This window comes from Balaenoptera physalus, assembly GCF_965194825.1.
Source record: "Balaenoptera physalus genome assembly, chromosome: 21".
Classification (NCBI taxonomy): domain Eukaryota; kingdom Metazoa; phylum Chordata; class Mammalia; order Artiodactyla; family Balaenopteridae; genus Balaenoptera; species Balaenoptera physalus.
This window is the reverse complement of record NC_138902.1, coordinates 33992944-34005756: the sequence shown is the minus strand read 5'-3', so window position 1 is coordinate 34005756 and position 12813 is coordinate 33992944. Positions and strand designations below refer to the sequence as shown.

General features: G+C 51.7%; 1 protein-coding gene across 8 annotated transcripts in view; it reads right to left on the bottom strand.

Annotated features, from left to right (window-relative positions):
* DLGAP2 (DLG associated protein 2) overlaps positions 1-12813 on the bottom strand; it is a 736824-nt gene that overhangs the window by 163379 nt on the left and 560632 nt on the right. The gene's annotated exons all lie outside the window — the stretch shown is intronic.

Below are 12813 nucleotides of genomic sequence, written 5' to 3'. Positions count from 1 at the left end.
TAGGAAGCACATGAAACCCACACCCACAGACTTTCGGAACACGCTGATGGCTGTCTTTCATTTTTGTTGCTCTTTTATTTTGTTAACACCAACTCTCCTATTTGGCAAATCATTTATAAACGATCCGCTGGGCTGCCAAAGGATCAGCTGTCTGCCTGCGCATTTGCTTAAATTAACTCTCTTCCCTGGTTTAAGTTGTTTTAAAGCAAAACGTGTGTGCGTGCTGGCCCGTCCAGCACCAGGGGTGCTGCCTGGTGATGACGTGATGCTGAACAAAAGCGAGGAAAGACTGAATTGGCCCTGGACCGTCTCCCACCTCCCGCTCCCTCCTCTTTCAGGAAAACACAGGGAAAACCTCACCGAAGTCATGTGCAGTCTCTGAAGCGCCACAGAAGCCAAACCGCACCTTTGGAGACTCCGAAACCCTCACCGGCCACACGGTGTTCCTTGAATCATCAAAAGCTCGGAGGTGGAGGGGGGAGATTTAGTGCAGTTATTACTCAGTGTGCAGATTAAATGCCTGGCTGCAGGGGGTCCTCGGGAAATCATGGTCCTCTCTGGGCGCCAGAGAGAATAATCGCACTCCCATCCGGGTTCATGTGAGGATTAAACGGATTAATACTTGGAAAACATTTTGAATACAGACTGGGGCTTTTATTAAAAAAAAAGTCAAACAGCACAACTGAGTTTAGATACGCAACTGAGGTGCCCTCACAGTAAATCCTACACAATAAATCCTGCCCAAATCTTCCATCCAGAGAAAGGTTTCCACAGCGGATTCTCTTGGCCGCTCGTATTACTCTATTACAAAGCAAAGTGGAGCAGAGATACCAAAAAACTAACAGCCAGCTTGGACCTTCGGGTGAGGCGCAAGGAAAAACCACCGCAAAGCTGACTATTTTCTCCAGCGTAGGGCTGGCCGAACCCTCTGCCTAACAGGCATGATAAGCGAGGCAGAAATCGATGACTGGCCAGAACAACACAGAGAAGGAAACTGTTACTGCTTCCAAGGCTCAGCCCGCGAGGAAAGTGAAGTGCACGTCACCCACCTCCTGCTTCGGAATCAGATCCCCGTCGAGCGGGCTCGGACCCCACCCCCGGACGGCCCGATTCTCAGATCCCCACTTCCGATTCATCACCTGCTGCAGCACCACAGTGGGTTAGTGCCTGGGCAGGAAGTGCTCCCGACCCCACCTCTCAGGACAGAGCTTCCTCGGGCCAAGACAGGGGTCATTTCTGCCCCGAAAAGGCCCAGGGTGGGCGCTCTGCACAGATGGAAATGATCGCCCTGATGGGCTTCGTATCCGACGCGCCCTTACAATTCCCGTCTGCGTTTCCTGGTGGTTGAGTGACGTTCAGGACATGCCTTCAGGGTTTTGAAATGGAACATATTTTTAGACTCAGAGCCCCGCAGTCACTAGGTCACTGGAGGCCGTCCTGTCATTGGGACACTGTCAGGCTGGCCATCTTGGGTTCTGGGTGCTGTCACTTCGTGTTATGGGGCCTGACGAGGTTGATAGATTTAATTGTTTCTGCATTATTTAGGGAGTGTTAATAAATTAATATTTCTTGGAGTTTCTGTGACATGAATCACATTTGGCTAACGCCGCACTCTGACCTTCGATTTGTCCCTCATCCTCACAACTCTTCTTAGCACCCGGCTAACGATGCGTCTTCATGAAGGACTAAGATGGAATAACAGCTCCTCCACCAGGAAGGCCCCCTGGGTTACCAAACACAACACTGCATGGCTCTGACATCAAGGAGCTGCCTAATTTAACCGGAGGCCACGTGAATGGAGAGATGAGTATAATCGGGATAACCTTGGGGAGAAAGAGTGGCCATAAATTTTGGACACCTACAGGCCCACCCAGGAAAGTGAGGGGTTAAAGCTGCAGCCTTAACATTTTGGGGAACCTTAGGAGAATCTTATGGGAATCTTAAACGGACTTTCTGAGAAAACAGGGACGTCCATACACAACCCTTTTTGCCTGCATCGAGGACGATTTCCTCACAGCCCTCCAACGCCCATCAGCGTCCTCCAGGGCACAAGTCCCCGAAGTAAAGAGACGGCAGCCTGTAGCCTGGAACAGGTCACAGGAAGTCACCTGATGTCTCAGGAAGACGAGAAGTAAGCAAAGACAGCAAATAGTCTCTTTTGTAAGAGAAATGCAAGAAAACGAACAGGTAGTTAAGGATGAAACGGAAGGTATTTCACTAACAGCATTTAAGGTCATATGAGCGACAGCTCAGATATTGTTAACAAAAATCGTTTCTTGAAATCTGAGTGCTTCATGACATAGGCAATTGCCTGGTTAGCCAGATTTGCATAATAACCAGCAGATCGCACTTGGAACCAGGGCTGGAACCATCCACCCACTTCTCACAGGCCTCTTCCAGCTGTCAGATGGTGGTGGTCCCGCTGCCACCAACTTGGGTCAATTCAAATGGCCACGGAGATGATGATTATTATTATTTTTTTGGCCACGGAGATTTTAACTGATGGGTTAAGACACGGTGATTACAGTAAAAGATGGCAGTTGGGGGAAAAGGAAGGTGGGCCATTTCCGAAGGTCACATCAACCCCTTGTGTACAAAGGATGAACAGAGTTAAGCCACCCGGACAGAGGGCAACAAACAAAACCTCAAGAGAAACAAAACCTCCGTGCCTCCCGCCCCGAAAAATGCTTTTCTGAGTGGCCAGACTCCACTGGCTCTGTCCACGAGAGCAAAACTAGCGAGACGTCACTCTTCCCTGCTGATGACTGTTTCCCGAACCAGCCCTCTTCTCTCGGTTTGGGTTCTCATGCCATCACGCATCGTTTTTAGTTCCCCACCTTTCAAATTCTTCCGGGCCACATCCTCTAATTGTTGGTCCTCTCTGAGTCTGTGAATCCGTAATAACCCATATGTTTAAACATGAGGAAATAAATGTCAGGGAAGTAAACCCTCCGAGCAGATGGGAAGGATGCTGTTTTGTCTTCACCACAGGCAGGTGAGCTGTGAGAAATTCGACTCCGGATCAGACAGACGCTCCAAAGATGACTGACGTGGCCCCGGAGCTCGGGCTTTAAAGCCGCCTCTCGGAGCCAGAGTTTCAACAAAAGAGCACGATTCCCCACAGTGAAGACTTAACCGGGGGGAGTTCAGTCGAGTTGGGCCACAAGGGAAGGTAAAATAGAGTCAGATGGAGATTGAAGGAGACGGGGAGGGAGAACGGTGTGTGCACGCGGCAGCACGGGATGGCAGCCAGCTGCAGCCGGGTACTTGGGTTCCCGAGAGTCAGACGGAGCACGCAGATTACACAGCAGAGTCTGACTTAGCAAAAACGGGCTACGCATTTGGAGGAGAACGCAGAGCATCAGGAGTGGGGTCTGACCCAAGGCGAGGCACTGAGGGGAGACTGGCTTCTTAGAAGCGTCACTCCGATGACAGTGACACTGACGCCCGCACGGGGGGGAGGAACCGCGGGGAAGCGTGTGATCGAAATATCCAAGCTGGTCTCAGCGGAAATTAGCTTGACTCAGCGAAAACCACACATGCTGTACTCAGCTGAACTGTGAAAATTAGAACCTAGTCTCCTAGGGTCAGGGACACCCTAGGAGCACAGAGGAAAGGAAAGGAAAAGACTTACTGGCCTCACAAGAGTAGATTTATCTTTTAATATGGCTTCACATGCGCTATAGGAACATTGTGAGGATTACATTGCTGTCTCCCGTAGATGTGCATGTAAATAAGGCTTCAGACGGATTTTAAAGCCGAGATTTGCGAGCTGCATCTTCCCACATCCCCCCAGCTTTAAACCGTAAGTTTGAACCCGCAGGTGAGAGGCACAGCTCGGAACTAAAAGCTCATGGAACGGCAGGTTAGTGCTGGATGATTACGCACTGTCACTTTTAGTCTGTTAAACTCTTCATTCTGTTGCTTGAGGATTTAGTCAAGCATCAACTATTTAAGAGAAAATAGAATAAAATACCAATATGTGCTTCTGTTTGCCACCAATCCACTGATTTGGCCGTATCTGAGCTGTTCTACGAAGGTTCGAAGAAGGGAAGGCATGACAAAATACCGTGTTTCCACAGAGGTGGTATTAAAAATATTCATCAACTGTGACGTCACAACGTCCACCACTTAGAATGAATTCCAACCCCACTGGGGTGGCTGCGGGTCATAGGGGTCCATGAGGCCGTACTGGTGCAGAGCGGCTGGAAAACAGCCTTGCGATTAAGGGAAGCATCTGGCTCAGCATGCCTGCAGCGGGCTGGTCACAGCGGAGAGATCGGCCAACAGCAGGAGGCGGATAGACACCATCAGGCAGGACTTCTGCCTGGAGTGACTCGCCGCGATTGAGTTTCGTAGGGTTCCCTCCGCGTGCAACTCTTGGGGGAATGACCGTGGACCATCGGATTGAGGAGGGTCACAGATGGATTTCTGTTAGTTATTTCCTCTTGTGCAGTGGAAGCACTTCAACGAGGCCTGTTGCTGGGGGTAATTTTATTTAGGGCAACAAATCATAAATTTAGTATAATAACAAATTCCTGGGTAAATGCAGAGGCGGTGCTTCTGACATTGAAAATCATCTTGGGTAAGGGCAGAGCACGAAAGGAATCCTTTAGTTGCTAGAGAACCTCTAGTAAAAATAAGTCAGAGGTCTTCTGAGGAAGGTAACCCTTGACAACAGCGGGACAGGTAAAGCCTCAGTAGCAGGGATTTCTCTCTGGGCTACTTTTCATGATCTTCGAGAAGAACATCTCCAGATAGAAACAGGGAAGCAAAACTCACAACAGTTGGCTGCATAAGGTGCCGGTGCTCAAGGGCCTCCTGAGGGGTGGGTGGCAGCCCCTGGGGTCTTCCTAGGAGGAATTGAAGCAAAACACCCATCTTTCTTGGGCGGGGTTCTCTCCACGCACCACGCGGCTCGGCGCCGAACGCTGCAGCCCATCTCCCCAGGAGCTGGGGACACTGCAGCCCGTCTCCCCCGGAGCTGGGGATGCTGCAGCCCTTCTCCCCCGGAGCTGGGGACGCTGCAGCCCGTCTCCCCCGGAGCTGGGGACGCTGCAGCCCGTCTCCCCCGGAGCTGGGGACGCTGCAGCCCATCTCCCCCGGAGCTGGGGACGCTGCTGGCTGCCTGCGGGTAGTCACCCCTGGCCACTGCTCTTCCCCACGCAGGAGCTGGACTGAGGGACACAGATCTAGACCCACAGGACCTTCCTCCAGAGCTCCACGAGGTGGGATCCTGCCAGGTCTTCAGGCCCCGGAGCCTGCTGTGCAGGGCGTTGGCAGCAAGTATTTCTTAGTGAGCAAGACTGATGGCAACTCCTGTGGGGTGATGTGTGTCCCCTATGCCCAGCCCCGGCACCTGCGCCTGTGACGCTAGTCTTTGCAGATGGGGTCACGTTACACTGGGGAGGGTGGGCCCTAAACCCAGTGCCTGCTGACCCTTTGAGGAGACAGGGCTTCGGGCAGAGACACAGGAAGAAGGCCGCATGGTCACAGAGGCAGAGATTGGAGCGAGGCTGAAGGTCACGGGCAAACGGCCAGAGCAGGAAGAGGAAGGGCAGGAGCCTCCCCGGAGCCTTCGGAGGGAGCACGGCCCTGCCACACGGTGATTCTGGACTTGTAGCTTCCCGACTGTGAGGGAACAAGTTCCGTTGTTTAAGCCCGCAGCTTGTGGTCATTTGTTGCGGCCGCCCCAGGACACAAATCTGGCCAGGAGGGCACTGGCCCCCGAGCTCCTTCCCAGGGCGGACAGCACACCAGGACCCTGACCTGGCGAGACTGGACGCCAAAGGCCGAAAATCCATCCGAACAGACCTGGTGATTCTCAGAACCACCGAAATTCCTAGAGAAACATGGGACCAGCCTGGATTTACCTGCCCTTCTGACCCAGGGTCTATGTCTTGGGCAAACTATTCTGAAGGCGGCTCCATCGAGGGGTCAAGATGCAAATCAAAGCCCCCACTGTTCGGCTGTGCAGAGAAGTATGTGGGGAGTAGACGCTCCCTTGGGAGGGGGGACTGGGAAAATTAGCATCCCTCTGCTGGGTGACAATCTTCAAAAATTTTTAGCAGCAGAATTTTTTTTTTTTTTTTTGGTCAAATCAACTTGTATGATGAGACACATGAACGTGGTGGCCTTCTGACAGAAGTGGATCTGGGTTCTCAGAGCGCCAGCACTGCGTCACCCTGCCGCGCAGCGTGGAACCCCCGGGCCCTGCAGGACACAGTCTGAGAACCGGGGAGGCTTTCCTCCCCCCGAGGCTCCCCGGCAGTGGGCAGGAGACATGCTACGCTCTCCGTAGTTACTAGAAGGTCCAGACCCGGGCGCTCACACACTCCCGTCCTTTCACACACTTGCCCTGCCGGGCTCTGCGCCGCGGGCGGGGACCTGACGTCTGCCCGGGACGTGGTCTGGTGAGGGGCCCACTCTGGTGCGCCAGGGAGACCATGAACAAGTGAGTAAAAGGAGGCCCCCTCCTCTGTCTGGAGCTCCCGAGGGGCGTCCCAGAGGAGGGGCCACTGAACTGGGCTCTCCGGCAGAGACCAGGGTGGGGAGGCCATGGGGGGAGGACACAGGGGTGCAGGGGATGTGGACCTGGGGCAGGAGCGGGGAGGAGGGGCCGGCTGTCCAGCTTTGCCAGAACCCGGTCAGCGAATCGATCTACAAGGACGCTTGCTGAGAAACACCAGCAGGACTTGGGTTGAGACTTGGGTCTCCCCGGTGTTGTGCCTCACTGGGCCAGTTCCAGGATCAGAGCTATCTGGGGTTCTTGTTCCCCCCTCGGTGTGATGCCTGCACCACCCAGTGGGTCACTGGGCATAAGCATCAGGAAACTAAGTAAAAGCCTCCCGTGAGACTATCCCTTTGCTATGACTGGACGGAGAACCAGCACCACGGGCTCCAGAAGGACTCCCGGGACCGCAGTCCATCCATCAGGATGTTGGAGAACTCCTCTTCACAAGTGTTTTTATCTCACTCAGTTGCTTACGTATGTTTTACAAGACACACGACACAGCGGTTCTGCACTAGGCGTCATCGTTAGTGAAGAACCAGCACGTGTCGGGGGCTCTCCTTTCGTCAATGGCGCGAATGATTTTTAGTGTTGCTTACAATTTCTCATGTGATGAGAGGAGGAGCAGCATTTGTTTCAGTCATTTGCTGGGAAGCAACATTTTCTTCTGGAATCAACCTTTTGAAAATAAAATGGCTCCGATAAATCACGCGGCGCTGTGCCCTGGGCTGGGGGGCCTGGCGTGTTTCTGGGAGAAAATGCTTCTCAGAAAGTAGCCCAGTGGATGCATCTCCCTCGCCGGCCCTGGGACTTGCTCAGTCCCGGCTCCCGCACCCTCCCACTGGTACCTGTTGCCAAGCAACCCGGGATGTTTAGCCCAAGTCCCGAAGGCTGAGTTACAGCAGCAGAGGAATTACATTAATTTATATCTGCCTGATACAACAACAACAACCCAGTGAAAACTGTGTTCTTTTCAACATGAACCCAGCTGGTCTCCCTTCTTTCTCGTCCTTCACAGGAATCTGTCATTTCACCAAGCTCACCGACTCCTTGGTTATGGAGGTGGGAAACCTAGCCTGGGATTTCCAATTTCAATTCTTTCAAAATTTAGCTTGTTGTTTATGTTCCATAGAGAGTGTGTTTCCTGAATCCCTATCAATCCAGACTTCTATGTGGAAATTATATTGAATAAGAAAATGCGCTGGTGACACAGATGAATAGCTGAATAGTTTCTACGTGGGATACTGGAATCTTCAGCCACAAAATATATTCCCTGATTTAAAAACTAATAATAATTCTTTAATCTTGATTCCATCTCAAGTTCTCCAAAGAGATTGTACCACAAAGTGGATTATGAGATTTTGTCTCTTTCAGGTTGAGGAAATACTGCCCTAATCCAAAATCCAAAAATGTAAAGAAAAATGCACCGGTGTTATCTATAGCATCTCCCTATCTGTCTACAGAAAGCAATCAAATCCAGCATTCCTACAACTAAAACCAGAGCATGAAAGCCATGAGGGGATGAGTGTCAGTTGCGGTGCTTTTGACGTGACCCCCGTTGTCTGCAGGGGAAGTTGCAGAAAGAGGACCTCCTAGTCCAATCCGGGGACGTCACTTCGCTTTGCAGGACTTTATTTTCTTATCATCCTAATACCATGTTAATCCTCAGGTGTTGCTATTAGGACAATGTGAAAGAAGATGAAAAAGGCCTAGCAAGTGTCTGGATAAATATTTGTTTAAACAGTTTTAAAAAATTAAAACGATTAAAAGCTCCATTAATATTTGTTCCTTCACAGCTAATCAAAACAATTAGTTACAAGACACAAGTTCAATACTAAGCTGCTTGCATACAGGGGTAATGGCTACAGTGTGTTTGGGTGAGTGGTCTTAAATAGAAAATAATTTTAACTTGACAGACTCAATTCTTAAGCCTATGTAACTCCATGTTTCAAAGGAAAAATTACTGGGGACAGATGCCCGGAATTTAGGAGCCGTTTCAGGGAACGTGTTGGGAGGTTCCTGGTGGCGTCACACACGTTTCCTGTTGTCTGGTTACTATCAGAGTCATTGTGTCAGTACCAGGACAGGATCTTGTTACTCACTTCATTCCATTAAATGCCAGCGGGTCTGCAGGCAGCAAACCTTCTCTGCACCGTCTGCCCCCATGAAGGAAACAATAGGACTTAAAGCCCCAAGAGAGGCTCCAAAGGAAGCTGCTAGGCTCTGTCCCTGGGGTAGGTCTGCTCGGATTTCATGTGTTCACCCCATCAATCAAGTTTTGCAAATAATCCATGCTTGGTATGCAGCTCATTTGAGGAAGAAATGAATCCAAGCTCACTTCGAGTTTCCCTGACAGTGACAAACACGCCCTCTCAGAATGAAGCCCCTTCAGGGACCCCCCCAGATGCAAAGCTGACCATGACGAGGGGCATCAAGCCTTCAAAACAGGTACAGGATTTGCGACCGGCGACAACCCTCGACACAGCCAGAGAACATCACAAGGCTCGGAGGAGAGCTGTGAGCCCTCACGTGGTTGGATCAGGACAGCCCGGCGCCCCTCCCCATCTGGGAAGCAGGTGGGAGATTGGCCAGGACACCCAGGGATGTCCCAGGGCCTGTCCCAGTCTGCCTGACAGGAAAAGCCCTTTGCACCTCAGGGTGCTGAGCAGACCCTCCGAGTCCTCTGGCCAAGCCCGCCCATCATCGCCGAGTCACTAAAGCTGAGACACAACGCTTTCCCCGGAAATTCACCTGCCACGTCCAGCCCTGGCTCCCTCAAGACGGTTCGGGGACATTCATGGGAGAGTCGGGGATTGCTTCAGGCTGGTAAAGAGTACAGACACATCTACAAAGCATTTTGTGGAAAATTTTAGGGTTTCATTAACTCCCAGAAGCTGAGCCATTATCCACAATGCCAACCAACACCCCGCGTCTAAATATGAGGTTAAACCATAGGATCTGCCATTCCGAAAGGTCAAAGTCAGTGAAGTATCAGTCATCTCATCTTGTTCAACAGACTAAAAGGAGAGGAATAATACCTATTAGAATAAGTTCCACCTGAAATCAGAAAAGGTAGTACGTTTTTATCCTGACTGAGGGAAAAGGCTCAGTTATTCAGAACACTAAACCAACCAAATGACTAAACTACTAGAAAAATTTTTAAAAACTGTATATTTCCAAACACACTGGAGGAAGAACACGTAGGTCTTGTGAAGACCAGAGAACAGACGCACGGACAGGAGTGGTCACTTTTATCACTCGTCTGCATCAATTTTACGAGCCATAGAAACATGCATTCCCTCCAGAACGGGATTAATGAGGAAAATGGCCAAGAGTGTGTGGTCTGTGACAGCAGTCCTGTCTTGCTCTCATGAAGACACACTTGGAAGAAGAGAAGTGTCTCAGGAGGAAGGGGTGGGGTGCTGGCTCTTCACCAAGGGAGCTAAACTTTGCGTTAGAAAAAGAGAAACACGGCTGGTAGCCGCAAATGCAGAGGAAGCACCTGCAAGGAAGACGTGATTTTTAGTAAATATCAGATCTCAGTTTGTCTCAAAATGAAGCTGGTTGAAACTATACTTGCAAGGATCCATCTGTCTTATCAGAATTGAAGACTTGATTTGGTGCCATCAGCTTGTCCTATTAGTATTCGAAATGGATCTTAAAGCTACTAATTAAGGAGATAAACCTGTGTTTCTAGGAGACAGGGTATAGACTAACAGGCTGGAATACGTTTCTCATGACATTTTTTCTCTTCTGGTGTGCACGGCCTGTACAAGAACTCAGAACAGCACTTAGAACAAGAACAAGGAAGGGATCTAGCCCCTGGTTTTCCCTCTGCAGCTACTTTCATGGTGGCCAACTGAGGACCATTTGTATGGATTGTGAATATAACTTGAGAACAATCCTTTGGGTTTAGACCTTTTAAAAATGTAAATAAGCAAGATGAATAAAATGGGATGAAAAAGAATACACAAAAATGCCTGAGTTAACATATTTAATCTGCTGGAAGATAGGATGCCCTTAAAAATCCTATCACTCCACTGAGATGGGAGTCTTTCACCAGGTCTCCCGAGGCTCAGAGGGAACAAAGACAGTGGGTCCTGTAAAGCCCGCGGTCTGCAGGCCTGGGGGTGGAGGAAGCTTGGAGCTCCGACAGGCTGGCTCAGGCCGGAGCACAGAGACCGTCGTACCTCCTGGGCTCCTCAGATTGCCTGCAAACACTGGGCTTGTCAGGGAGATCCTGCTGAAGTTCTCTTTCAGAGAAATTGCTATTTGGCAATTATCAAGCATAAATTCTAGACGACTCATCAACAATCTGTCTCATTTTATTTTTTAATAAATGCAGTTTGTGTTTCTTTGGCAGCACTTTTTTTTTAAATTAAAAAGCTTAGTTTGCTGCAGAAAGGTGATCCTTCTCATCGAAATTTTTTAAAACCAATTTTTACTATTAAATTGGCCACTTCCGAGACTACATTTTCACAATCCCAAGAGTTCCTTATTTGAAGGCAACATAATAGGCACCCGTCAGTTTTGAACAGCTATGTGATTGTCTTGCAAACACTGCTGTAACACCCACACTGTGTTATTCATTTAGTGAGACTGACAGAATTTCAGTCATATTTAAAAGGGCAAAATGAGCAAAAGTAGCGTTGGCAGCTTGGAAGAAGGAGGGGGCTGGTGTACGGAAATGTTTCTTTCCAACCTGCAACGCCGTCTGTGGTTACGAGACGCGTCCTCCGGGTAAGCAGTGTGCCTCGCACACGGGGCTTCTGCGAGGAGAGGGGAATCTTCGTATTTGCAAAATACTGCAGAACCTGCAGCCTCCTCAGGAAAGAGCTTGCTCCAAAACCATCGAGGAGGTCGCTTCCAAATGAGACGCAAGATGGTAGCGGGAGCTTAATCCACGGAAACCACTGGAAAAACCTACAGGTGGGGCAGCAGGGGTTCCTCAGAATCAAAGCAATGGGTTAACGCTGGGTTAAAAGTCAACACGGCGAGTTGGATCTTTTCCCGTGGGATGGGCTGTGGGAGCCTGAGCAGCATCAGGTCCCCAGCTGAACCTCCCAACCACATGCGTGGTCTTAGCCACACCGGGAACGACGCGCCGGGAAGGAAGGGCACACCGGCTACTGCCCTCATGGCGCTCACGTTGGCCAGGGCACCTACGCTGAACAAGAAAGGACTCGTAAGATGAGCTTTACTAAAGGGAGGGGGCACTGTGTTCCGCACACTTAGCAACGAGGCTCAGCTTAGGCTGCGGGTCTAAGTGCTTCCCTGAGGAGGTGACAATTTCATCCCAGAAAAACTGGGTTTCTGGGCCTCTAGCGGGTGGGAGGCCTGGGGAGGCCCTGAGAAGAGGGAGCAGGGCTGATGAAAGAGGAAAGGACTTCAGCCACTCAGCAGAGCCCAGGGAAGAAGGAGGGCGAGCGGCTCTGCCTCGGGAGGACTGCAGGGCACTGCGGCAGCCCCGACGCCTCCTTCGCCCCCAAGCCGGGTGACGTGGAAGCAGGACACGGGCCATGGGGTCGCTCTGTCCACACACTCGCACCTGGATCCCAGCTCTGCCCCAGCCTGGAGTCTCGATAGACATGAATGGGCTGAGGCCCCGTGTGGAGCAGGATGCCCTTGGCTCTCTCTCTGCAGCACGTCTGCCCCTGCGGGGTTGGGAGGCGGCCGTCCGAGTGCTGGGCCTGAAGCCGGCAACTCTGTGGGCATCCTCACCCCCCCACTCTGGCCTCCAGATCCCTGAAGCCAGTCCTCCCAGGATGCAAAGGACCTGTCCAATTCTGACGGGGCTGGTGGCCAGGAAGCGAGGTGGGACCACAGATCTCCCCGGAGTCGCCGCCGGGAACTCTGCCGGCTTCAGACAGGCCCTGGGCAGCCTCCCTCCTGACTTGAAGACCAGAGGATCCGGGAGACGTGTGCCCTTGGACACACCAGCCTGCACCTCAAGGCCTGTCCAGAGCCCTCCTTGCAGGATGCTGGGCCCCAGGTCGGCTGCAGTGCCGGACGCGACGGCTGCGCTGAACCCGATGGGTGGGCGGACGTGCGGGACCAGGAGCCCCGGGGAGGCTGGGAGCCGGCGATGCTCCTGCTGTCCTGGTGCAGCTTTAGCTCGGTGAGGAGGACGCAGCTTCCCTGGACGGCGGGGCTGGGCCGGACCGTCTAGAGGCCCCGTGCCCTCTGCCATGGGCAGCTGAGGGGACGCGCACCAAGGGCGCTCGGGGCACGAGCCAAGCAGGACTTGGCCTCCGACTCACCCGGGGCTCTTCCCACTGCTTCTCCACCCTGCCTTCTCCAGA